Genomic DNA, 27943 nt, shown 5'->3' on the forward strand with positions numbered 1-27943 from the left:
TCCCGATTATGGCGCTGGATCCTCCAGCCATTATGTGACTTCAATTAAGTTTTCGTCTCTTGTAATCCAACACCTCATTACTAGTTTTAGTATTTCCTGTTTTTCCAGAAAATTAATAAATAATAGCCTTGAAATAGAGTGAAACAAAGGATAAAGAGAACGAGAGCTAAAGAGAAGTAAGGAGAGAGAGAGAGAGAAAGAAAGAGAGAGAGAGAAACCTTCAAAGTCGTTATAATATTTGAGTCTGTTTAAGCCAGGAACATCTAGAAAAGCAGGTATTTCCCAGGAGCAACTGGCATTATTATGCTAATAAAAGGGAAATGCGGCATATGGCTGACAGGAAACAAAAGCCTTGGTGTGCGCGCAGTGTAGCGTACGTACACCACGTACAGCGCCAAAGAAGTCGGATGAACTATGAGCGTCGCCATAGCTTAAGTGAGAGTAAACATCATAAACCTACTCTCTACCATTCCCGGAGACCTGATCTACACTGCCACTTATATCATGGATCTTATACTAAAAAACAGACAAAAATAAAAGCCACACACACTCGCACAGAATAAAGGTGAAAAGAAAAATGCGATTTGGTCCGAACTGTATGCACTTGGGAAATATTGTAAATTACATGCTATTTTTCTTCTTTCTTTTTGCTTTATTTTCTTTACATTTTCCATCTTTTTTTTCTTTTTTTGAAGTGGTAAAAAAGAGGACTGAAAATGTAGCTCGTTCAATTTGTAATGGAGTTTTCTTTTACATGCACAAATGAGTTTTCTTTGAATGGAAAGCTTCAACACACATACACAACTCAGAACGTACACTATATAAGGTTACATTTTCTCTTTCCATTATTGTGACTTTGTGCACATTGTCTCACGAGTAATTTTTCCAGAGCATCCAAAAGTAGAAGTGCTAACTTCTCAAAGAAACATCTTTGCTGAATAGTCTCACTCAGAGGCCTTTGAAAACTCTTAATTATTAATTAAATAATTTTTCTATGGACCGAGTTACTTGGATAACTTAGTAAAAGCCACTTTTTTCTTCCTCAACGGATTTCAAAACTATTTCCGGAAAGAACTTGCGCGCAAGTTGCAGGAGACAGTGTAAAGAGGACATAACATGGACAAATTAACTATCTCGCGTCAACATCTGAGAGATTACTGGCTCCCGGAACTTTATTCAGTGCATTGCCAGCTCCCGGACAATATTTTCTCGTCACATACAGCACTGTCCATCATCGGACAGTGAGCTTAAAGAAGCTCCTCTAGGAAGAGAAAACTCTTAAGGCAGCCAGCAAAATCCAACCTGGGTTCTCCGTGTTCTAATTCCAATATAGGCTAACCATTTAGCTGTGATCCTTTCCTTACATAGAATGGTTACTCTTAACTGCTTTAACTGTTTTCTAAAACTAGATTTCTCGTCTTCGGAAGGTCAAATGTCTCCCTACCGGAGATTGTAGCATCTGGTAATCTTTACCAGAACTTACTAGGTTTGTGCAGTGCACTGGGCGATTGAGTCTTCATGCTCCCTAGTGTCCTGTTACTACTTTATTAGTTTATTGTATTAGCTTCTGGCAAACTTTAGCCGGATTTGTTGTTTTAAAGCCCCGGTGAATCTTATGAGATATGGGGTGGGCGGGGAACAATAAGCATTTTGGATTGTCTGCGTTCCGTCCTCCTTTTTGGTGGAACCGCCCTTCTAATACAATCTACCCTTAACTGCCGATTTGGGAATCCCGGAAGAATCTGGTTCGTTACCAGTGTTGGAGGAGAATTTACCTAGAATTCTCAATTTCTAGGTGCTTTCTTTAGAGAAGGCTTTAGTGGGAAGATGAGATAACTAGGGAGTTATTATCGTGTCAACATCTGAGGTCGTTTACGACCGGAGCATTTTTAAGAGCATTGCCGTTCTCCGGAAAGTGTTCTCTCTCTCTCTCTCTCTCTCTCTCTCTTGTCCATCAATGGAAACAGAGTGAGCTGTTAGATGCTTTCACGGAAAGGGCTAGCAGCTGAATTCAAATCCGGGATCTCTGCGGGGGAATCCAGTTCACTAACCACTGAGCTATCTCTTCCGTCAGAAGTTTAGGTATTTAATAAAATGAGTAATTATTAAGTTTGTCTGTATAGCACTAATCTGTTTCAATTTCTGGGATCACGCAACTACCTCGTTAATTTATTGTTACATATTTGAAGATTACGTTTAAAATATCCAGTGGCTAATAGCATTAATCAGTAAACATTCCAAATATTTACAGAATTAACCAGTTTGCTGTTACTGTTTTTACAGTACTAAAAAATAAAGAAAAAAGAAAAATAAGTCGTGACAGTGTTTCAATATTATTTTTTTCTTTTACTTTAATACTCGCATAAATTTGAAACTTTTTACTGATGAACATATTAAAGTGTTTCGTGCGTGCAGAAAGCCGGCCGCACGCAATTTGATTTCATAGCAGCTGTTTAATTTGTAATAACGATAAGTTTCGCCACTCCGTCTTATAATCAGCGTTCGCCTTCGCACGCATTCTAACAACATTATAACCAACTACACGTAACTACTGAAAGGTTTAAAGCAATTTATTTTTTTTTAACCCAGAATGTCGAATTTTAAGAATACATAACAGGCATTCTCTGTACCTTTTATTTAATTACATAAACGCTTTACTCTTCTGTCCCGCGGTTTTCAGTTTTCAATAAAAAAAGTTAGATTACTTTTTTAAATATTATTTGCAATTTTGGAATCCCCTTTATTTATTTTTAAAATAAGGTATCTTTAAAAAAATATATACTGGGTGTTCATTTTAAGACGGCTCAAATGCATTTCATGCTTAAACAGTTAATCTGAGCAAAAAATGGTAGAGGAAAAATTTGTTGCCCGTCACCTCTAGTTTCAGAATATGTGGCTTGATTTTAGATTCCTGCCCGCATACGCGGCTGACGCGCTGTCAAAAGTGTGGGTTTGCAGTTGACCCCAAATATACACGGTTTTAAAGAGTATAAAAAGTTATGAAAGAAACCGGAAACCGCTATTCGATACCTTCAAAATTAAAGGTGCTAGGCTATTTTAAAATCTGGTATTTATTAATCATATTTCAATTTTTTAACTTGTTATCAAAGAGAAAGAAGATCATGCGATAGGTCATTTTTATGTATTTTTTCATCCCCTTTCTACTAAAGACATTGCCAAGGCAGTAAAACTAGTATTTTTCTTAATATCGGGAAATAAATAGTTTTCCGAGTGATTTTTCTAAGAAAAATCAAATGTTAAGAGCTTTAGATGTTCTCAAGCATACACAAAATGGCTAAAAATCTAAGCTCACTTTTGGTCGCGCGTCAGCCGCGTATGCGGGCAGGAATCTAAAATCAAGTCACATATTCTGAAACTAAAGGTGACGGGCAACAAATTTTTCCTCTACCATTTTTCGTTCATATCAACCGTTTAAGCATGAAATGCATTTGAGCCATCTTAAAATGAACACCCTGTATAGAGAAGCTATGTGATTACAATGAGTCCAAGCGGGGCACAACATCTTTGAAGGACCCGAAAAGTGGGGTTTTGTGTGGACACTGCCCTGAGTGATTATTCCAATTTGCCGGCTCAGCTCTCTTTTGAGAGCTCGGGTAGTTCTTTTTCTTTTCTTTTTTTTGGCCTGAACAGGCCAATTAATTATCTGTTTACTTAGTTATTACTCAAGACTGTGGCTGTTTACTGGAATTTGTTAACCTTAATTAGTATGTTACCAGAAAGAGGATTTATTTTTATCAGGATTGGTTATTTGGACTACAGGGAATGGTTATTCCAATATTTTGGTTCCCCTCTTTTGACTCCTTAAATTGTCTGTGCACTCATCTAGTGTTGATGCGGAATATAACATCTTTAAAGAGGTTCGGAAAGTGTTCCGCGTGCAGTAAGAAGGAGTTATTTCAGTCCTACTGGTACCATGTTCCTAGGATACGCCAGGAGAGCTTGGGAGGTTACATGGATATATCTATAGGGAAGCTGTTCCATCTTTTCCAGAACCTTCCCAGCTTCTTAATTTGGAGTCCATCTTAAGAGCATTTAAGAATGCAAAGCTCGGAAGCTAATTACCTGGGTCCTATGATGGTAAAATATCCCGCATAGATTTAAACTTCCCACCTATTTCCGCTTTTGATTCATGCACAAAGCCACAGCCTCATGACAACTTATAAAAAAAAAAGGCCGTTTATTGAGACTCTGTAAACAGATATAGCTGGTAAAAACTTAAAAATAGAAAAATCTGTTCGATTGCAATTACAGTCTCTTACTATTTGTAAGAGAATGTAACAACAATTTAACTAAAATGTATCTTATAATTTGGCCCACCAGCCGACCATGTGCGGTACCTTGGAATGTACCTAGACAAGAGACTTACCTGGAACCCCCATACGAGACTTAAACGTACCGAATTAAACAAACGATACAAACTTCTAGCCAGACTACTTGACAAACGCTCAAAACTCTCACTACAGAACAAACGACGACTCTATACAGCTCTTCTCACACCAAAATGGATTTACTGACTCGAACTTTACCGGAACAGCTAAAAAATTCCACATCAATAGACTGCAAGCACTCCAATCCAAAATACTCCGCCGCATAGTAGACGCTCTATGTTAGCAGCCACACAATACATACAGATCTCCAAATTCCACTCATCTCTGAACTTGCCAAAATTCGATATAAAAATTTTCATCTAAAACTCTCACTTCATCCCAACCCTTTAGCTGCTAACTTATCTTCAACTACAATACCCTCCAATCCTCGAAGACCAACTGGGTGGACTAATGGCGGCCATCACTGGATGACCGTCATTCACGTCTGCCACGCTATTTATTTATACACTTATCCCATTTACCTATTGTACCCTGTAGGTACAGGTGGAAATTACATTAAAAGGATAAAAAAAAAAATAATAATAATTTGTAGATTACTTCTTTTTTGCAAAAGTCGAAACAATTTCAGTTGCACTTAATCTACCTTCAACAGGTGTCTTAAGCTCTGAGCATTTATCTCCTAAAGTAGTGAATCTATTGCTGAACAGGATTAATATTTGGAACAGTTGAGCGAACCACTGTAAGTCGTAATGAAGAAAAAATAGACATTCTTCAGTAGAGCAATGAAAATAATAAACAATAACTTTAATTTCTGTAATAGATAAGATTTAAAAATTGTCTCATTATTACACGGTGTAGGAGAAATTAGATTGGAAACAGGTTTTGCTAGATTGGCAATGGGTAAAAGGCAATACAGAGACCGGGGAGTGTTTTAGCTGTGCTCAGGAGGCGCTCCACAGCTGGAGTGAGATGGATGATTGCGGTTGGTTGATCTACAACGGTACGGTAAGAGAATTGCTTCTCCCAGCATCCATTCCTAGCACCATCATCCCTGACTGGAACATTATTTAGAGTAATTACAATGTCTGTTTGTACTCCTTCTTCTACTGGACGCCCCGGCGTCATTCTTCAGCCAGTACGAGTATTTACTCAATGTACAGTCGTTAGTGATTTAAAAAATAAAACTAAATAAATACTGACCGGGCCGAGAGTTAATAAAAAGAGCACACAAAATCTCATCAGTAATTATTTCATTTACAATTGTGCTTCTCTCTCTTGGTAGACATTTAACGCGCTCTAAGCCTTTATATCCGACCCAACTCGGTTATTTAATTTACCAAACTTCTATTTGGCTCGCTTTCTCTTCAGCTTTCAGTTTATTTATTGTTTTGTAACAAATAATCATTAAAACCTATCTTTTGCAATTTAGTTTTCTTTAATTTATTGAAAGCAAAAGTTTAACATAGAAGTCAAAATACCCATTGTACTGCACAACTGTAGAACTTTACTGGGCCCCTTTTGATTATTTGTAAATTGCACATTGCAGATATAAAAGTAGCTTACACATGTGACACTTGATGAAGTACGCTCCATTGGACTGCCTTTACAACTAATAATTTGCATTATTGTATGAGATGATCCTCTAGGCTACTTGCACTTCAGGTGACGCCATAGGGTTTTCAGAAAGAGTGATCGATAATAATTACCATACGAGAGGGTATTGGCATGGATGAGAAGGCTGGAGTGGGATTTCATCTAAATCTAGATGTAAACAGATGGGAAGTGAAAGGAAGATTGAGGTTATCTTGGAGGTTAAGACATCAAAGGGGCGTCTATGAATGAGATAAGTGGATGCAATGGGAATTCGGACGGTTTGATTGTACTCAATAGTTCAGCTCTGTCGAATAATTGTTTAGTAAATAAGTCTTCTATCTTGTAGTTTTAGTTGTTGTATTGAAAGCAAGAGCGTCCAAGTAACTTTCACGCTCAGGCGTCAAACGTGTTTTCATACTCAACAATCCCATCCCTACCTCGAACGTAGTACGCTACCTGGGTTTCTACTTGGACAGCAAGCTCACGTAGAATCCACACACGAGACTCAAACGATTACAACTAAACCAAAGGTACGGACAACTAAGACGCATGATGGGACCTAAATCTAAACTAACCACACCTAACAAACTAACTCTCTACAAGACGTAACTTAAACCCATCTGGACTTGCGGATCAGAGCTGTGGGGCTCAACTAAACCTTCCAATATCTCCCGCATCCAATCCTTCCAATCAAAAGTCCTCCGCCGTATTGTAAATGCTCCCTATTATGTCACTAACCTCATCCTTCACAAAGACGTAAATATTCCTTTTGTCAATGAAACAATCCATTCACGATTCCTCAATTTACACAAAAGCCTATCCTGTCATCTCAATCCAACAGCTCAAACTCTTTCCTCAACATCCCATCCTGATAATCCCTCATGACGTCTAAAACAACGTTGGCCTCGTGATCTCCTAACCTAGACCTTTCCACAACTAGAATTCCAGAGAGTGTCAGCACTGGCTGATTTCTCTCTTCCTGCGTCCTTACGGTTGCGGTGTGCGTCGGCTTTGCCGGGCAGTTTTCGCATCCTGTACTGTACTTGTACTATTAACAATTTGCCTGGTGTATATTTATTTTTATACAGGTAGCAAATAAATGAATTTAAAAAAAAAAATTTAAAAAAAAAGTTGTATAGTCATCGTTGTAATAGTTGCTATCGTCTTGTCTTTTCTTCTAAATCTTGTGTGGGAATTCTAAATCGACAGTCTAAATATATTCCAAGATACCGTACTCTTTTCTGCGTATGGGATTGAGATTTGTTTGAAAGGAATTTGGGGCAACTCTTATTAAAAGATTAAGAAATAGCTATAAATTCAAAATTTTGATATCGCTTGGTTTAAGTACTATGATGGAACCCGACAATCTGAGCTTTTAGTCAAAATCACTCATCCACTAGTGTATACACGTTTTTGGGGAGAATTTCCTCAAAAAAATCGTTGCAACTATATTCCGAACTCAAATTCTGACGTTTCACAGTCTTGAATATGACGTTTAGTCCTTCAGTGGCTTATAGGGTATGACGTATTACGTTCTCTTGCAATCGTAAGAGGAAGTATTGCAATCGTTTCGCTCTTTGAATTACTTTTTACCTGAAAATATACTCTACTTATTTGAACTTGTCATATAATCTCTATTTTAGTTCGGAATTAGAGTACTCGATATTCCTCTATTACCTTAATATCCTTAGACTAATTAAAACTCACACATACACGTAAATTTATGTACATATATACAGAATACTACATTTATGTAATTGTTAAGTCGATTAACGTGGTAATAAATTCACTTTTCTGGTAATAAATGCCTTAAAAAAAAAAACCCAGAGTTAGGTATACTGGTACCAGAGAAACTGGTCTGAAGATCTTGGTTTTTAAGGATGGTATGAATTTTATGGGCGTGGGACTTTTATGGGATTCTAAGAGAGTCAAAGTATGGAAGGCTTTCTGCCTCTTTTTATGCATTTTTTAATTATGTGGTGACATATTTGTATTTTAAGGCTGGCATTATGTCGCATAAAAAGCTGACACAGATATGACAAAAAAGAGAATGAACACTTCAGCAATAATGTTGTATATATCAGAGGAAGATATGGGGGTAAAAAAGAGAGGAGCAGCAAATGCTGCTGTGGAGGAGCCGCTGGAGAAGGAAGTGGAGAATTAAGATGTCTCGCTGTTTGAGGTTGTCACTTTAGTCGTGGCAAGTAGAGCTCCCCAGGAAGGTACGGATGTCTGGGTTCAAATTACTCCAGACAATATCCATAGCCTGGGCACCCTTACCCATTCTCATCCTCCAGTTCTCTGCAACAGCATCATACTCTCCTTACAAATTCTCTTCTTCAACTTCTTTACATCTTATTCATAAATGATGTTCTCTTGCCCTTTTTTGCCTACTACACATTTTATGTAGACCCATTGTTCATATCTCGTCATACCATCCATTCCCCACCCTACTGCAACTAATAGAAAATAGAAAGGCACTGTGTTTTCTCGCAAATTTTTCTTTTGTGCTTTTGTATATGGAAAACTTTATAAATTGAGAAAGCTCCATGGATCTTCTTGAGTCTTTAAATTTTCACGTAAAACACTCAAATTTTATGCAAGTATAGACTACTACACGTTGCTCTAGAAACAGCTTATTTTCAGAATTTTCGTGTCACAGAAGCTAATTAAGACGTATATTATACTATAATCAGCTGAGCTTATTCTTTTCCATGAGCCTTGTAGGAAACTTGGGCCTTCTAAAGCTTTGGAAATTAAGGCCGTAGTGCAGTATGCAACTTGTTCGCGTGGACTATGAAAAGATGACATTTCTTCAAAATTTACGTTTTACTGACCCAGAGACGCTATTTAAGTTTAATAATTAACCGTCAAATCACCCTCTTTCTGTCATTTTGATACTCACAGTAATGCGGTACATGCGATCGTGAGCCCAACGACAACCATGATACAGTTGGAAACGATCATTTTGTATCCATCACCGAGGAAAACTCAGAAAAGTGAAAACTTAATGCAGTGTTGCGCACATTTTCAGTTTAAGAATTCCCTACAATTTCTGGGTTTTAAGCGACGTATTTATTAATAATACATCATACTGAAATGAAAATTTAGATGGAAGTCTACCCGCCTTTTCCCACATAATATAGGATTTCCTTCAAAGAATTTTCCAAGCAAAATATTACAAATAAATGATGAGCAAAACTTATGAGAGTTAAAAGAAAATTTCATTGGTGTAAATTTCAAAAAAATGTGAAAAAACTATGTTTAGCAGAGAAATAGGTATTTCCGGTTCAAGAATGTTTTATCACTAAGTAACAGTTGAATCGATTCTTGGTACGATTCTCGATTTTTTGAAATATTTGTTCCATATGATAATGGATTGCTTGCAAGCACAATAACGTAGAAAGTAAACAATGTAATGCTTGCACTGATTAATCGCTAGAACATGCTCTTAAGCGAATGTTTCCAGAGAAATATCTATTTCAAAAAACCTAAGAATCGCTGCACATACTGATGTAAGAAAATCGCTCTAGCAGCGGAATAGAAAAGAGTTACTTGTAGTTTCGGTTTCCGTCGATTCACAATCCAATTACAGTCTGACTTTGCCTAATTGATCGCATCACAAGCCTCAAAAATAGTAAAAAACTATTGTTCTCCTAAAAACAGAAGAAAAAAAAGAGTAAGTTCTAATGGAGAACAAAACAATGTAGCAACAAGAAGTATTCTTAGATAAGTGTTGGATCAAGAGACAAGATGTGCTTAGTAGAAAGTCTTAAAGCCTAATTTGTAGAGACAGTTGAAAGATGGCGCTACAGGAATGTTGTGGCCGATGTTTCACCACTCAGCAGGAAGTGGGAGTTAATAAACAGCTGTGACATTTTGGTGCAAGGCAGGCTGGACCCCTTCTTCGTGTCTCTACCACTGTCATCTCCATCCTTAAACCTCACTACTCCAGACCACCCATAGGTGGGTACAGCTTACGTCAACAGCAAGGAACAAATTAAATTCCTTAAGTCCGCACACCCGCTGGTTTGGGTCCTTCGTTCGGCGAAAGCTCACCTTTCAGGCAGAGCTTAGTAAATATATGCTTACTCGTCCCCCTTTTGCGCAGTATAAGTATTACGCTACTCCGATATGAAACATTCTGCTTGCTTCTTTTACTCCATTTTGCAACTTCTAATAAGCCAAGCTTGATTCCTTATTTTTTTTTTTAGTAGAACATTTAAAAAGAACTGGATGTAATAGACAGAAGTATGTAATAGCCTTTTATATACATATACCACGAAAACCCCTATAAAAGTACTCAATGATGTATACTTTACATTAGTTCAAAAGAGTTTTGAAGGAAAGAAACGCAAACCATTTTGTTTCCTAATTGCAGCTCACTTCAAATCAAAAAATCCTTAGAGAACGCCCGAGATACAAGAAGAAAGATACAATCCCAGATTATGGGGTTCTTGTCCCAACGGTCTAAATGATGGCAGGGATACGGCCAAAAAAAAAAGTCACTTTTCTTTGCACTTTATTGTTGGAAGCGGATGGAAAACGGTGGCAAGTGTTGGTCGAATCAGATGGACGAATTCCAGAAGGGACTGTGTGGCCTGCTTTAGATTGTCACATGATTATTTGCAGGCCCACCTACATCGCATTGGATTAGCAACGGACCCGGCCTGCACTCTGTGTGGAAGAGAGGACATGTCCTACGAACACCATGACGTGTGTCCTTCTATCGTAGACATAAGAAATCTTATTCTATCGGACGATGTCTACAGAAAAAAAAGCATTTGTGTACTGGGAAGCCCGACGTCCGGATGGCAGAACTGTCGTGACTTCCGGGTGGCGTAGATAAAAAAAAAAAAAAAAAACTTTATTGTTGGACTACTCTGATACAAAACCGACAGTTTTTGTATAATTGCTAACAGTTCTCTAGAAAAAATTATTTCTGAAGAGTTCTGAGATCTGAGTGTCAGGTTTATCAAGGGAATGGAGTTTGGAAAGGGAAGAAGACAAATGGGTTTGACCATAATAATTAGACCCATCCATAAATTTAAATCTATTTCACTTTTTACCCTTTCCATTGCTCTATCCTAACTGAAATTCCCACGAACAACATTTAACTGTTGTTACACCTTTTGTTTAAAGACAATTATTGAATTAGGATTCCTGTGAGTATAGCACTAAAGAGTAAAGAGTTCGCATGCAAAACGAGACATCAGTCATTGAAAACTATTTGCCATCATTAGCTTTATGACTATAATTATTTAATTAATTACTGTAAAAAAGTTTACTTAATAGTCTACAAATTCATGACTGATCGTGAGCACAAATTCTGCTTGTGAGACGACAAAAGCCGAGTGATTCTCCTTAGTTTACCTTCCGTTCTGCCAAGGAAGAGCGATCTTTATTACCGATTCGCCAGGAATATTTAAGAATGCTACAGTCTTGCATTACTCCTCCAATAGCTCTTTTTTTTTTATGTAAAGAGATTCCTCAATGGCTGCCAAATAGTTAAATAGAATTAAAATAGGGGGTGATGATAAACAGTAGCATTTACCATGGTTTGGGTCACGCGTGGTCAGGGGGGGTATTTAACCCCACAATAGGTCTGTTGTGTTTCCACAATTGGCAACACTAACTCCAGTTTTGTCAGCTTGTTCTAAAGACTGGACGTTAAACGATTAAACTACTATGTTACCCAAAAAAGTCGGCAACTTTTTTCACTTCATCAACTTTGCGTCCCTAAGGGAAACTTCAGCTTAGTCTTTGCCCACAATCAAACACTAATTAATAAGATGTATTTGTCTGTAAGTAGAACATTTATTATTCGATAATCTAGACTTGGCTCCGCTTTACCGGCTAGACTTAATATTATTAACGTCGGAAAGTTAGCTTTATCCTGAATATGTTAGATTAACTTGAATAATATTACACATTACAATAATAAAGTTTTCCCAGCAATCTAAAGAAGTTTGTTAGGGGATTTTCAATAAATACGGTATCTTGTTAGCTTATCTCAATTAGTACATGTGTATAAGAAAAACCTTTAAGGAAAATGTAATACGAAAATACGAGACCATTATTGCTTAAGAATTAGCATACCTATCCTTTTAGGTCTCTATCAATATACTTCATAACGAACATCTTTTATAGAATTTTTTATGAACCAACTACTTCACTAATGGTCTCCTTTTGTTGCTTTCTTATCTTCTGGAGTTTTAAGGTAGGAGGCACGTTGGAGGCGGCGCTGCTCCAGTTGGTAACTAGGCTAGAGCAAAACCATCATTGATGTTTAGTATATTGCTCTTTCGGGGATGCATTTGATAAAGTTTTTGCTTGATGACTATTACAAAAGTTTTGTTGAAAACTTGCGCATCTACTATGGCAGTAACCGGATATACTGAATGGCGGTTGGACAGCGACAATTGTCGTAAGAATGCCAAGATGTGATCCAGTGAACGGAGTACATTTAGAGGATGTCCGCAGGTGGATTGTATCACCACTCTTTCTGCGAAATATTTTCTGATTTATTGGTCTACTTAATAGCTTCACCGGCAGTTCGTGTTATGGTCAGACATGAGCGGATAATCTGGAGGTTACGCGGTGTTTCATCACACAAAGAACTTGGACCTGACACAATAGTACTTAGAAATCTAAGCAAATGCTTACGAAAAGTGCACAGGAAAATGGGATAACATTTAATCTCTCCAGATAGTTTAGTTTACCAAGAAACAGGAGATCGCCACAGCGTCTAACGCTTAGTGAATCCAAAAATCTGGTTTTGTTTCCCCATAAAGATTTCCTTCCCTGAGATTGTCTCGTCTCGTGAATTAAACGAACTCTCAAAGTTGATTCAAAGCAAAAAGGGGAAATTGAAGCCTGTCCCTAGGTTTATCCATTTCTAGATTAACTATTATGCGGAATCTTATAATACTCCTGCTTCGCCTAATGGGATGAATTCTTATTTAACGCTTGGGTAACCTCTTAGAAGGTGAATGGATAGTATCTGCCTTCGTTTTTTCCCTTACGGATCTAATATCGTTCTTTATTTATCCATCTTGATCCGAGAGTTTTTAGTGGTAAATTTTCAAAGCTGTTTTTTCTTATTATTATTATTTATTTAATAAACAAACTTTATAATATTGCTTATCAAAGAATTTTCTTAAAATAATGGCGTAACAAAGGAACAACTTTTTGACTTCGTAGGAGCTATGCTGAAGTAAAATTACAACGGTCTTTCTTCTTCATATATCAAAAAAAATCTATTCATTGGTAATACAAAAATATTAATTCATTACCAATAGATTTACTTGTTGTGGTGCATCAATTACCAGTGATTAACACCTTTACAGTTGCGCTTAGCATCAATAGTTTCCTTATCCATTTAAAAACATCAATTTAGTATAAAATTTATAGGCTCAAGAGGATAATTAGATTTGATTAGAGAGGCTGAAGAGCTGAATAGAAATAAGATAAAATTACTGACTGAGAGTATGATGGCTAGCATTAACACTAACTTAGGGACGAGAGTGGCTAGCAACAACTACCTGGGGTAAACTAAATATAAACTATTTCTAAAAGAATTGGCTGCACACTGAATAGTTATTTATTTAACAAGTGTGGAAAGTAGTACTTTTCCTCACACGAGGCAGGGTGGAAAATACACTCGAGTTAAATATTATATTTTTTCTGCAACCATTAGGGTTATTAACTAAAAAAAAAAAAACTAAACAGGATTCACAAGAATCCATTTTAAATTTCTATAAGGTAACACTATAACCTTTTTATCTGTTATAATTAAAAATATCTAATTATTTATTAAAATATTATTTTTATTTCTATATTCTTTTCAATTTTTATTTTATTTTTTTAATATTCGTTTTTTAATTATTTAGATAAAATAAATTTAAAAAAGCTTATTAAAGTTTTACAGAAAATATTTAATAACAAAACTTCTTATATCAAGGAAGCACAATAAAGTTTTTCCACTCACTAGTGAGGAAAGTGATACTAATGGGAATTTTTCCCCACTAATGTAGGAAGTTGGGCATTACACAGCTGATTTTAATTGAGTAATGAGAACATTCCTACATGGTTGCAGAAAATAATAATTTAAGTGACATCGTAAATACTGTGAATACTGTAAGAAGAGAGAATGAGGCAGCACAGAAGTCTGATGCTTGGGCAGCTTCTATTGTTCTGAACCTACCTGGGCTTTTAAAACACTTCAAAGCCACTTTTATCATCTTCTGAATTTCCTAAATCCTTGACACTATATCTACTGACGGATCCGATGGTGCAAAAACGGTTATATGTTAAGCCAAGTATAGAGGAAATAAAAAGTATAGCCACTTGGTCCAGCGCGAGATTATTGTCAATAATCTCCTGACTTTGATTCCATTTTAGTCGTCAAGGAAACACATATTTTTTGTTTTGGTCTGCCTTTCTGTCCATATTTCTCTACAGTATTCTACACTTTGAGAAGGTGAAGGAAATTTTATAGATTCTATCTAGGAGTAGGCTCGGGGAGTTGGAGGATAAAAAGTGCTGATATATTGCGACCACGTGCTTACGGCAACCTCCTCCTCCTCCAGCTGCAGGCTTTCTTCATTCCCAAACTCACTGTTCTCAATATCCACTCATACTGGCAAGTAGAAGCAGTAAAGTAGAATCGTAGAGGTTATTGCAGCAAAACGTTTGGAAAGAAAGAAAGGAAGCAAGCAAACCTCACGCCTTAACTTTTCCTCTCTCTTCATAAAAAGGCAAGAAGAAGCAGAAGAAGAAAAAAGAAAATGCCCTTAAAGAAAAGTAATATAGGAAGAAACAGGAGGAAAAGTAAGGAAGAGAAGGCACGAGGATCATTTGATTTTTCCAAAGCATTCTCGTTTAGTACCACGTGTTTCACCAACACGTTAGGATTCTATAAATAAGTGTGTAAAGCGGATTTTCTGTAGTTTAGGTGCGGGGGTGTTGGTGTAGTGGTTATGAAGTGTGGATTTGTAAGTGGCCAGTCTGAAGCCCCACGTTTAGCCACTTTTTATTTGTTAAAAGAAAAGGTTAATAGTAAAGGAATTATGCTTCAGCACACGTTCAACACACCTAATTTGGTAGTTGGACTTTAAGATACCCCTAAAAAAATAGTTGATTACTATAAATCTAGTTGCACCCTTTCCAAAAATAAGAAATATAAAGAAGAAAATGAATTGAGAATTCTTTAAACTATTTAAGACCCAAAATCCCAATCATTTGTCTTCGATCTGAATGAGTTAAAACTATACATATTTCTGATCTTATAATTCTTATAACGCAAACTTGCACTATCTATCAGACCATTTGTGAATCTTAGGTGGCTCAGGCCGGGGACTTTCCTCCTAGAATCGGTTTTGTGGCTACGATTTTGTCCTTACGATAGATATGTGGATTTTGGATAGCGTTTTCCTTAACGTAAGGGTCAGTGGACTAATGGTGTTACAACCTACGGTGTGAGAACCGCTGAGTGATAAAACTGGGCTACTGGCTGACCAGCTCTCTCAGTTGTAATGCTGCACGAGAGACGAGACTTGAGCAACCGAGACCGAGACCGAGATCGAGACATGATCGTCGAGAAATCTCGGTCTCGTCTCGGTTTTTCAAATGTTAATTTTTAGCTACAAAATTATAAAATTTTGTTCTTTATTAATAAATAATCATTACGGGTATTGAATTAATTATTAAAAGATACGATTTTATTATATATGTTCAATATTACTACATCTATTTGACTTCGAATTACATAAGTAAAGTAAGCAAAGTAAAGTAATCGCCTATTTTTTCAGGCGGGGCTTTACGTCCAACTACCAATTAGGTGTCGCGGACGGAGGCGACTAGCAAACATACTTTACTGTAAATTTCTTTTATTAACCATTAAATAAAATCCAAGGCCTAAGACCGGGAATCGAACCCAGTACCACAATACACATTAGTTTCGCAGGTCTCGCACCGCTCGGCTACTGTGGTGGCCCCCTTCGAATTACCTAATTTTTACATAAATTCACTAAATTTCACTATTCATATCATTCATTCATTCAATTTCATAAATTTCACTATTAATAATCTAATACTTTGAACTTAGATATTATTTGAATTATATTTTAGAATTTTATAATTAGTGAATTTGAAAAAAAAGACTATCTATGCACCTAAAAAATATTGCCAAAAATTTTCGTTTTTAAGATACACTTTGCCCAAGCATTGATACATAAAAGAGCTTTTACTGAGTTAGAAGTTAGAGAAGATCTTCTATTGGTCATTATCATCGCAGCTTGCGAAAATAATCTTTCCGATGGCACTGAAGTTGCACAGATACTAAAAATATCTTTCGCCATTCTAGAATTCTCGTGTTTTCCACCATTCTAAAATGTCAACGTCTACTGGTGCTTGGTCTAATTTGGTGTAATTAATTATTTCTGTCTTCCATGCTTCGGTGATATTTGCTGATTTTTGAGCAAACGGTGCAAAAATATTGATGCAGTCGTCGACAACGTCAAAACGTGAATCATCAGATTCTTTATATTCACCAACAGCCATAACTAATGTAGCGGGAAGTTTGTTGGGAGGTGTATTTTTATTTCACGAATCGACTTGTTATAGCAGGCAGATATGTTATTTGGGTCTTTCATTTGGCGCGTTTTTAACATCTTTTTGAAATTATATAAAGATATATAACAGTAATAGTAATATATGATGCATTGAAGTGTAAGTAGTTGTCTTCTTTTACACACATTTTCATTACCAATATAGGTATAAATTAAAATAATTATTAGAAAATAGTAACATTTTTTGAAAAGATTATTAATAACAAACCGCTTTTAATACTTAAACAAAAATTCAAAAAACCGAGACCGAGACCGAGATATCTCGACGAGACCGAGACCGAGACTTGAGCGACCGAGATCGAGACTGCATAAAGTCTCGCCTTGTCTCGGTCTCGTGCAGCACTACTCAGTTGTTTTTCGGAGGACAGAAGACCCAGGCTGCTGAAAGGGTTCGTCGGCTGGCTGGTCCTGATGGCTGGTGAGTTATTGTAGCCCAGTAGTAACTTTAATTGCGGTGTTTGGTGGAGCCCCAGAGTTGGTCGACTCAGCGGTTGCAAGGACGGAATTGGTAACTGGTATGTGTATGATTGTAAATGTAACATATTGATGTGCTGAGGTGCTTGTTTGTAGTAATATGTTAGAGTCAACTTAGATATATAAATTGTATAATAATATTCAACTGGGTCTGTTTAGGTAATAAGTACGGGAAAAATTATTGGGAATAATTTAATTTGGTTATTTGTTGATAATTTGTTTTGTCCTTTTGAATTAAATAAATATTATAGCCGAAAACTGTAATTATATTGAGTTGTGATTGGAGTGAGCACTTCCTGTTTCCTCAGCGTGCGCGTTGGCCAAAAACGCCCCTTACAATAATAACCACGACAAGGATAATCCAAATAAAAAGTGATATTTAAATAATAAAATAAAATAATTACGTCAGATAGTTTTATTTAAAAAACTATTAGGAGATAACCAAATTCAAAAAACTTTACGGTAATCTTTGTTCAAAAAAACGGGCAAATATTTGAAAAACTTTGTGCTTGATTGTATAATGTTCATAATGTTTTGAATACAAAGGTATTTACCAAAATATAAAGCTAGGAATAACGTTTGTAACAGCTGTGATTGATAAAATAAGGTAATCTAGCAGCGTCACAACAAGAAGGTAAGGCCAGTGTAAACTAAAGCAATCAGGCTCCAATCACCGTGAAGTCTTGACATCTCACGAACACTTCTTGTCTCACACACACACTATTACCATTTTATCAGTTTACAACTTGTAATATTCACTAATACTAAGATAATATTTCGTGTGTTAAGCAGCAAAACCTTGTACCAGTCTATTCTTCACTTGTTTTAGCTACGTCTATTTACAATACAAACATTGTTAGCACAAAAAAATGAAGACAAGAAAAAGTAAAGTGATGCCTATTATTTCTGGCGGGCTTTACATCAATCAACTACCTAATTAGGTGCCGTGGACGGGGAGGAAAATGTAAACTATAAGTGAAAATGACTGACAGAGAGCGCTGCATACAAAGTGGATAATTGAGGTCTAGAACTTAAGTCCAAGAAAACCACAATAATCCCAAAAATTATGTTGATTTATGGTGGCTGTGTAGTTTATAAAGAACCTTTGTTACCCATGAAGATGCACACTATATTATTGATGGAAGCCAACTAAGCTTCAGTTTAGAAAAGAAAACCAGAAAACCATTTTTAAGGGCGCTAATTGTTAAAGTGATTAATGCGCCTTTCCCCAATAAAAGTACGGAATTTGCATGCTTTGCTTTACAACAGAAATAATACCTTTCTGCACATTATTTTCGTACCCTGGATATATCTCACTACATGCTTGAGTTCTACACTGTACAAAGAGATTAAGATCTCTTACTGATTCCACGTAAATTTGCTCTACAAACTACTTGATTGGCTCCCAATCTACTTATAGTCTTGACTACGCCCTTAAACAATGATCTCCTTGGTATTGCTGTATTTTGCCCATCATTTTGCTACAACCAGTATTATAATGTTTCTCTTTAAATCTGTAAGTGGTAATCGAAAATCTTGAACTGACGGCGGCCACCTTAGCAACCATATCTACCCATTTTCAATGACCTGTAGAAATGGCACCATGTCGCCATCTTCTATTAGAACTACTTCCATTTCTATAATTCCTGCAGTAACATGATTTATGCTGCATGTATTCCAGCCAATTTATATGTTGCACACCTAACATAGGTTTATTTTTATTTTTAGCAACCGTTCACACAAAGAGTGCTGTTTTGAACAATTGTAATTAAAAATTGAACATTTCTGGTTTGATCGGCCGTTGCACGCATGTTTACCTGATCCGGTTCCGCATTTTCATCAAATAAAATGAAAGATATTTTCCAACACTGCAGATCTAACCACATTTTCATTCTGAGGGAACCTCAAAAATGTGGGCGTTTGGTGAGAACTAAATATTTGCACGATTGCAATAATCATCCAATACAAGCTGAAAGTTCACAGTGTACGTATTTCTTTTGTCCAATTAATCACCTATCAATTATGGAGAGCACTTAACTGAATTACAAGAGAGCTACTAAATTTCTGTTAAATTGAAAACCAAATTAACTGTTAAGTGCACTTCTACAATGTTTTAATTCATTTACCCAACATACTGGGTTTGTGTATGTACGATTTAGTTCGATATATTTCGGCAAAGAATATTATTTAAACATGTTAGTGGAGAGATGCTCATTCGACCAAGTTGATATAAAGTTAATGTAGGTCAATAATTCGATTTGGAATTCCAATACATCAGTAATGAAATTTTAAATTTCCTCTTCTACTTCTCTCAGTAAATTTTATTCGACAATTAAGGATAAAATAAAAATTAATAAATAATCGAGCATTTTGTAAATAATAAAATGTTATTGGAATGAATTAGCTCAGAGATTAGCGTATTGGATGCCCACGCAAACATCCAGGTTTTGAATCCAGCTGCCGTCCATTAGATTTTTCTTTTCTAGGAGCTTCTTACAGCTCCATGTCCGATGACGTTTAGCGTACCAGTGAACACAGCTCGGTATCAAAAGTGAAAAAGACTCTGAGCACTAATAATATCACAGATGTTGGTGCTTCTTAATATTGAAAAAGATAAATGATAAAATATAATTTTTATATTGTTTTCTAAAATCTATCACTATCAATGGATTGTGATTCAGTCTCCTCGAGTCTTTAAATGATCAAAAGATGAACTGGTGTTTCCTCAAACTTACAAATTCACATTGTAGTTTCACAATGGCACATAAGAATCTAACAAAAAATATCTGCGTCCGTTAAAAAAACACTTAATGAAATTATCTTCTCTGTATTGGGTCTACATTCAAATATTTTAGACAGTTCACAATTAATTCACTTAGCTCGGCCATAAAAGTAAATTTCATAAATAATGACATAAAAAATTCTTCGAAGCTAGATAGAAATGTGACTAAAGACACGCACAGCTGCTGATTCAAGATCATTAGAGGGAAAATATGGCTTCTGATTAGGCCAAACTGCTCATTTCCCGAAATCTAAAAGACCCAGTTCCCAGGCTAGAAGATATTTCCTGTAATTACCTAGAATATTCTAGGTGAAGACAATAGAATAAGTCTTCAGTGCAGCTTATGTCTATGCAAGCACATAAATTTCCTCTTTCAAGTTGAGCTCATTGAAAACTCATTCAAAATAGAAAGTTTAAGCCTCAGCTTGAAGGCTACAGTCTGAGGCCCTACCAAATGATTATAATAGGCTTTTTTGGCAACCATAAGTGCAACAAAATATTACAAATAGTAAAAACTGTACTCAGAAATACATTTGCTCTTTTCAGTGATTTTAAAATCTAAGTGAGAATGTGTAATACAACAATCAACCTAGTCTTCAAAGATGATAATGTAGGAAAAATGAGAGAAATTTAAAAAAAATGGTAAGTACTTTGTGATATCAGAGGGCATAGTGTATCGCTAATAGTTAAAAGTAGGTCACCCTCGAGGGGGTACACATCAAAGAGTATGTACAAGATACTTGGCGATATTTCCTTCAGTAAATAACTATCTTGACAAACATACAGACAAAGCCATGGTACTTACAGTAAGTACTTACGTTATAGCAACAAACTTTTCCTGTTGAACAATAGCCTGTTCGAAGGGAAGTTGCTAGCTGGTAAGCCTATTATCAAATATTAACAATCCCTTAATATTTTGCCATTTAGGAATATCTACAAGTTTCTCTTTTTTGTTACAACAAGACAAAAGAGGTAAGTGAAGGAAGACAATGTGCTTATATTTTTAATTAGGTTGTATTTGGGTGGGGAAATCTGCTATGCCCTTCTCTTTTCCACCTGACTACGGCTCCAGGAACAGCCTCCTAGGGACAGTATGAGGATTCGTCCCTGGTTGAGACATAGCCATCCCCTCAGAATATCTGAAGAAGGCGATGGTTGAAGGATTAGCTCTGACTGTTGGTGTTCCGCTCCATCTAGAAAGCCTGAGTGTGGAGATACAGCCTCCTTAGAACTCTGCCAGATTCTTAGGGATCTAAAGGCAAGGTACTGCAGGAGAGAGGGTGCGATGCTTACAGGGAGTGACTCACTTATCTCTAGAACTTTCCTAGCTTAGTGGTCTTAACATCTAGAATCAGTAAGATGAGTAACATTCATTCATTGAGATCCAAAGGAGTCGCAGTGGCGTAGGCCTTGAGGCCGCCCTAGACTAATCTAATCTAAGATGAGTAACACTCACCTCTGGCCTTTTGGCCACTTTATTTCCTAGGCCCTTCAGGTCTTGACCCCACCTGGTGCTCTACCGTGACGAGGTGGTGGGGCTCCCTGAGATTGCTCAGGGCTGAAGTAGCACGAAGATTCTCCGTCAAGACTTGTCCGCGCTCCCTTATCTCACTTCACAATTTTAGCTCGCTTTTTCTCCGCTTATGATCTTGCTAATTTCCTGTGTGCGAGCAGCCTGCGTCAATCCATTCCATGCCAGGCTTGAAGCCCCGTTTTCATGCTGAATGCTTTTTTTTATGCCTACTTCCCAATTTTGTCTAATGCCGCCATTGGTATTTGCTCGCTACCAGACAAACACACATATATTTTGCGAATTCATCAAGAGAGCCCAGTTACATTGTAGTAATAAAAAGAAATATGAAACTAATTAATTAGTCTCATTAAGAGAACGTAATTAAAATCCCCAAAGACGCCATTTTGCTTTACCTGATATACTAATTACATTTATTCAACTAAACATTACGCAATGATATTAAACTAATTAGGATGCTGATAACTAAACTAACATTGCATAAACAGTATTGTACATATTGCATTAAACAGTATTTATTTAAACAATATGTATAATAATAATAATGGAAGATAAAACGTTTTTGTTAAAGATACATCAGACATTTGTCTGAAGCACATTTGCATCACGGCCAGACAGAAATTTGCATACGCAACAGATGTAGCCTGACAAATAGATTAATTTCAATGTAAGAATGTCCCAGTTAGAGTTAAACAAGACATAAGAACTAAAGGTTCTAATTAAAGAATAAATCAAATAGTTTAAAGCTTAATTAACTAAATACATTTTTAAAATTAGACCGAATTTAAATAATTAAATGTTTACGAAATTTTTCCTCCAAAGAGTAGTATCTGTCGCCAAAAAAACTCGTTAATTTAACTCCTATTTAAATTGACAATAGATTCTTTTAGTTAGAATTATTTAAAAGAATTTCTTGTTAATTATTTCAAAAAATAGGCAGAACCAGATTAATTAAATGACAGTAATGAGAAGAAGTTAATTTATCCCGAAAAGGGAAGTGGATTTGTCACTTTATCAGAGCTCCTGCGGATATGTTAGCCTATCCAAAAACAGCATTTCCGCAACACACACTACAAATTGGGCTCTTAGAGTAGTTGATGTAGCACAAATCCAAACAGACTTTAGCTCATCACCACATAAATCCTCGCACCGTACGTACGAGTATTTTATTATTTTACCCTTTACTGACGAATATATGCAGATCTTTTAGATCGTAGTGGATTTAGCTGTAGCTGTAAACATCTTTAACACAACTACGTAAAGTTGGATGGCCAAAGAGCTTCTATAGCCCAAAGATTAGTTGATTTTAAATAAAATAAAAGGGTATATTGCTCTAAAGTTTAGCAGGAGCTTAAAGAGAAGAAATATTAAGAGTCATAACACTGTGGCTTGCTTCTGGTTATGCGGACTGAAGATTTATTGGGAACATGATCTCTTTAACGACGAATCAACGTTCCACAAGAGCCCAAATCAACAAAAGAACTGAGGGCTTTTGGCAAAGTATATTGGGATGATGTTTTTTAAAAATCTAAAAAATGGACCAATGTATTAGGTGGGAAAAGTAATCAACGATATCCATCTAAAAGGGTTTAGTTATCCAGCATGGATTTCTAGTCGGTTCTAAAAAGTAGAAGCACCGATCCCATATTAAGGCTAAAATCATTTCCATGGTATTGGATTACCAGCGCCGGCTGGTTCCACTTTCTCGAGTTGACCGTAATAAACTCATTAGTTGGGATTTCATAAAGTCTAGAGTGTATCAGGATAATAAGAACAATTTGAAAGAGTAAGAGCCACGAATAAGTGCTTCTGACCTAATAACTATGCCAGTTTCCGGAGAAAATGCCAAAATTAAAATTAACCACGGTATTTAGAGGAAGAGAGAGATAAAAAATTGGTTAATAAAATCAATTTAAAATCGATTTTATTGATTGGTTATAATAAAATAAAGTCATTTCTATTTGATATGAACAAGGCCAATACGCTGGAAGATATGTGTAATACTATAAGTGTCCCAAGTCAAGCGTATGGTTATAACATACGTTTAAAGTGGCTAGCAACCTGCATAGCAAGTGTTCGTGTCGCAAAGGAATAATGGCATTTCTTCGGTTCGGTGTATCCGATAGTGCTGCTATTGCTCTTCCGGCAGGTTAAAGGTGTGGCCCGCTATGTAATAATAAAAATTTTTACTACTAGTTTGTAAATAAAACCCAGTTATGTTGTTATTGCCTGTACGCCGATGTTTATCCATTTCACCTTTTCTGCTCTAATAAAACTACTCACGGATATTTCTTATGGCTGCTTGTTTACTTCATCTTATTCTCCAACATATATTTCTATTTTATTAGTATTCAATTTATTTACTATTACTTTTCGTAGAGAATTATTGATGTTGATCAACTCAAAGGGCGGAAAATTCTTGAGAAAATACCTTAAAGATAAAGGAGAATTTGTTTTATTGAGGGGATTTTCCGAGAAGTTCATTGAAGTCATGAAGATGGTGGAACAGGCTCCGAGGTATTCGCTCAGCAAATGGTTGTTTTCAAATAAATTTAAGACTTTACAAACAATTTTTGACTGAGTAACTCGTCAGTAACTATTCCTTGTATGAATACAGGAAGAAGTTAGAAGTATTAGCTAAATATATATTTCTAACCTCATTTTAATGAAAGATCTAGAGGAAATTCAAACTTTGGTTCAAATGATTGCTGAAATGAGCCTGCAAGCAATACCGAAAAAAAAGAATCTGCAAGGTTGATTTACTGCAGTAACAAGTGGCTTAAATAGTCTTCCACAGACTTCACAATAAGTTTTTAAACAAGTTACCAAGAAGTCTCAACAAGTGCCCTAAAGTACGAGTTAATCAACAAGGTTTCTCCTTAAATCTCGCACACCAGTCTACCATCCAGTTCGGCGAAAGGTTCTTCTCTTTTTGCTCAATATTAACTTCCCTTTAAGTGAGCACTAGCAAACAGTTTACTTACTGCGATTCTTTCATAAGTAAATTTTGTACTCCTTCTGATACTCCATCCATATTTTGTAAAGTTTATCAGTCTCGAAGACTACACGGTCTACCATCTGACTGTCACCTGCAGCACAGAAATATGCTGGGTCCCTGATGGTATTGAAGCGATGCAAATACTCCTTACGACTTCTATTGATGGTAAAAAAGATAATCGGTCTATTTTTTTTCAGGTGACGTAGACGGAGACGGAAGCTCATACTTCGCTAATAATGTTCATTCTAACAAACAAAAAGTTGCTACACGCGGGATTCGAATTGGAGATATCTCACTTACAAAACCACGCTTAACTGCAAGAGAAACACCCCCCCACATTGGAAGTTAGTACACTAATTGCCTATTTGTAGAGATATAACTTTTTTCTAGAAAAATTTGATTGAGGCGACCTCTAGGCGAGGGAATGGTAAGGTTTTGTTCTGAAGATCCATTTCTGAGTAATGCGTGGATATCTCCCATTAAAAGTCGTAAGGAGAGACTGTGAAACCAAAATTCTAATTAATTATTCAATAAATTCTCTTAGCGGTAAGAAGTAGTATTGCCGTGAAACATTGGCGATGAGCACAGCGTATTTAGAATCCTTAATTGCTCCCAGACTGAGACTGGTTCTTGAAAATGATGTCCCACATTCTGACAAGAGCAATGAGATAAAAACTAAGTGAACATTGCAATTACTTCAATATTAAAAAGAACGTCTATAATTTTCTGCGATAAAAAAAATTAACTGGCATTAAAATTATTAAATAACTGTAATATTCTATAACACTGATCACAAACCTACATAACAGCTGCATAACACTATAACTTGTTTCATATAATAATCAATGCGCCAGACTATTGTTAAGGCCTCTAACAGGCTCTCCCCTTTGTGAAGCTACTTTAATAATAATAATAATAATAATAATAATAACCAGATCAACAAAGCCAATACCTGGAATGAGAAAATGCATTTGCACATTCCACGCATGTATAAACCAATTTCCTTTGATATATTCACAAGAACATGGTGAACTGAACGCAGTATATTACCTAGACATGAATGTCTGTCCTAGACAGAAATAGTTTAGAATAGATTGAACGTTGAAGAGAAATTCAAAGATGGTAATTTGTCTACGTTGAAATTGGATGCAACACAATGTTGTGGTGGTTGCATTCGAGTTTTGTTCACAAACTGCAGTTCAATTTGACTGGAAATCTTCTTCTTTTTTTCAGGGATCGAAAAAGTCATTAAAATTTTTGAAAAAGTTATATTTTCAAAATTATTAAAAAACTTATTAAGAAAAGGTTTTCCTCTATGATAAAAGCTTACTTCGAGCTTTTTAGTAATAAACTTTAAAGTATAAGTTTAACATTTTTTTGCTTTTAATTGTGATAATCAAAGTTGTAGACGTTACAGACAAATCTAAAAATAGGGAACAGAATTCGAACCCAAGATCTTCGAGTGAAAATACTCTGAGTCTTTTATAATTCTTTTAATTTTTGTCCTTACAACTTTTCATGAATTCGTTTTAGAATAATAATTTAAATTATTTTTGATAAAGTTCTTCAGATAGAAGTTTTACGACATAAAAGTTCAAGTTCAATAAAAAAATCTATAATATAAAGTAATTTTTAAAAAATAAAAGTTAACTTCTAATTTTGACTCCTGCCTTTTTTACTGTGTAATTTTACTTAAAAGGAAAAATGTAATAATGAATTTTAAATTCTTACATTCATTTCAATCCATTTCAAATGATTTAGTGCATCGAGCAAAAACAAAATTTGGGGACATGAACTGTGCCCAGCTGCCTGCCGGGATAAATAAAATCTTACAACTATCCTACGCGAAAAACGGTTGGATTATTAAACCTTAACATACTGCCCTTCTATTTCTATTACTCCTTAACCAGCCCTAGACCAAGAACAAGCTATGAATATAGGTTACAATATGTTAAATATTATCTAAGTTCCTATATCAATTAATTTCAGAATAGATACAAAACAATACTTTACTACATTATCAAAACCAAATCAAGATGCCAGTGGCAACAATCACTATTAGAGTAACATGAGTGAGTATAAGTTCTCGTAAGGTTACACTCCTCTCACGTAGCACAACAGCTCTGCATCATACTTGATATGAAAATCTGTACCAGAAACATTTGACAAAATAGAGAAAAGACAAGTTCTTAAGACCTGAACATAGAGACGATAATTATAAGGTCCAAAAGTAAGCAGCATTCATTAAAAAGTAAAATTAATGAGAGAAGGCGGCAGTGCTGTGCTTACCAATGTGTGCCAATATCATTAGACAAATCTAGAATGGACCCTCTCACAACATCTACCAGAATTACCAAAGTATTCTTCTATTTTTCCAATTTTAATCAATGTTAGTTGACTTTACTGTAGGACTTCTGCGAGAAGCGTAACTCCGGGAAATTTAAAAAACAAAAAAACGTTTTTATATGAGCAGATAACATATTAATGCTAAAAAGAAATCGTTAAAGATTTAAGCCGCTCACTGCACAATTCGATTAACTCCATAAAACAAAAAAGTGGAGAAATGCGATGAAATAATGCGAATTGTTTTTAAAATGCTATTTATAATATAAATTCAAATAAATTTACCGCGTTATCATGTAATGCTGCTGCTGTATTTTAGTTGAATTATTGCAATTATTAGGGCACGGAGTTAATCAAAATAGATTCTGAAATAAATTATTTAATTTATTCAATTTTATTATTTGGGAAATTGATTACAAATATATAAAAAGCTATGACTGAACCAAGCGTTTCGACACTAAATTTTAAGATATTTCAAACCCTGGGCCAAAAAGTGGAGAGTCAAATTCAATACTCAAAAGTGCGAACAGATAACTTTTACTCTGCGTCGTAATTCTTGTCCCACTTTAAATTTTAACTCAATTCCTCTTCCTTCTGCTAATTTAGTTCGCTACCTTGGGATGTACATCGACAAAAGACTAACGTGGAATCCGCACACTAAACTGAAAAGACTAGAACTCAACCGACGAAACAAATTACTGTTACGACTAATTGGCAGACAATCCAAACTACCACTGGAACATAAACGACTAATATACAACAGTGTACTTAAACCGATCTGGACTTACGGACTTGAGCTGTGGGGTTCAACCAAACATTCCAATTCACAAAGAATACAGTCCTTCCAATCAAAAATTCTCCGACAGATTACAAATTCTCCATTTTATGTGTCTAACTCTACTCTCCATAACGATCTCAAAATCTCATACATAACTGACGAATCTAAATCTAAGTACTGAAAATTCTTTGACTCTCTTCCATTCTGTAACTATCCTCTTGTTCTAAATCTCGCCTCCACAACGATTCCAGATCGTCCTCCACGACGATTGAAACGCTGTTGGCCTCGTGACAATCTCCAGTAAAGTAAGAAACTCCAGCGAGAGTGTTGCCGGTGGGCAGCTTCTCTCCTCAAGTTGATCCAGTCAGGAAGACTTCCTTTATCGTATTCACTTATTACGAATTCTATTCTTTGTAGATTGTGAATAGCAAATAAATTAAAAAAAAAAGAAAGATATTTCAAAA

General features: G+C 35.8%; 1 protein-coding gene and 1 long non-coding RNA gene across 4 annotated transcripts in view; one reads left to right on the plus strand and one right to left on the minus strand.

Annotated features, from left to right (window-relative positions):
* Positions 1 to 27943, minus strand: part of LOC141450850 (cyclic GMP-AMP phosphodiesterase SMPDL3A-like) — a 577559-nt gene that overhangs the window by 153474 nt on the left and 396142 nt on the right. The window lies entirely within an intron of this gene.
* LOC141450848 (uncharacterized) overlaps positions 24556 to 27943 on the plus strand; it is a 33223-nt gene continuing 29835 nt past the window's right edge. For both annotated transcript variants that reach the window (XR_012456356.1, XR_012456357.1), the window contains exon 1: positions 24556 to 24702. This is a non-coding gene — a long non-coding RNA (uncharacterized lncRNA). The remainder of the gene's footprint in view (positions 24703 to 27943) is intronic.

The sequence above is a fragment of the Rhodnius prolixus genome, unplaced genomic scaffold, assembly GCF_049639745.1.
Source record: "Rhodnius prolixus isolate KJV_2025 unplaced genomic scaffold, Rpr scaffold_8, whole genome shotgun sequence".
In the NCBI taxonomy this organism is placed as follows: domain Eukaryota; kingdom Metazoa; phylum Arthropoda; class Insecta; order Hemiptera; family Reduviidae; genus Rhodnius; species Rhodnius prolixus.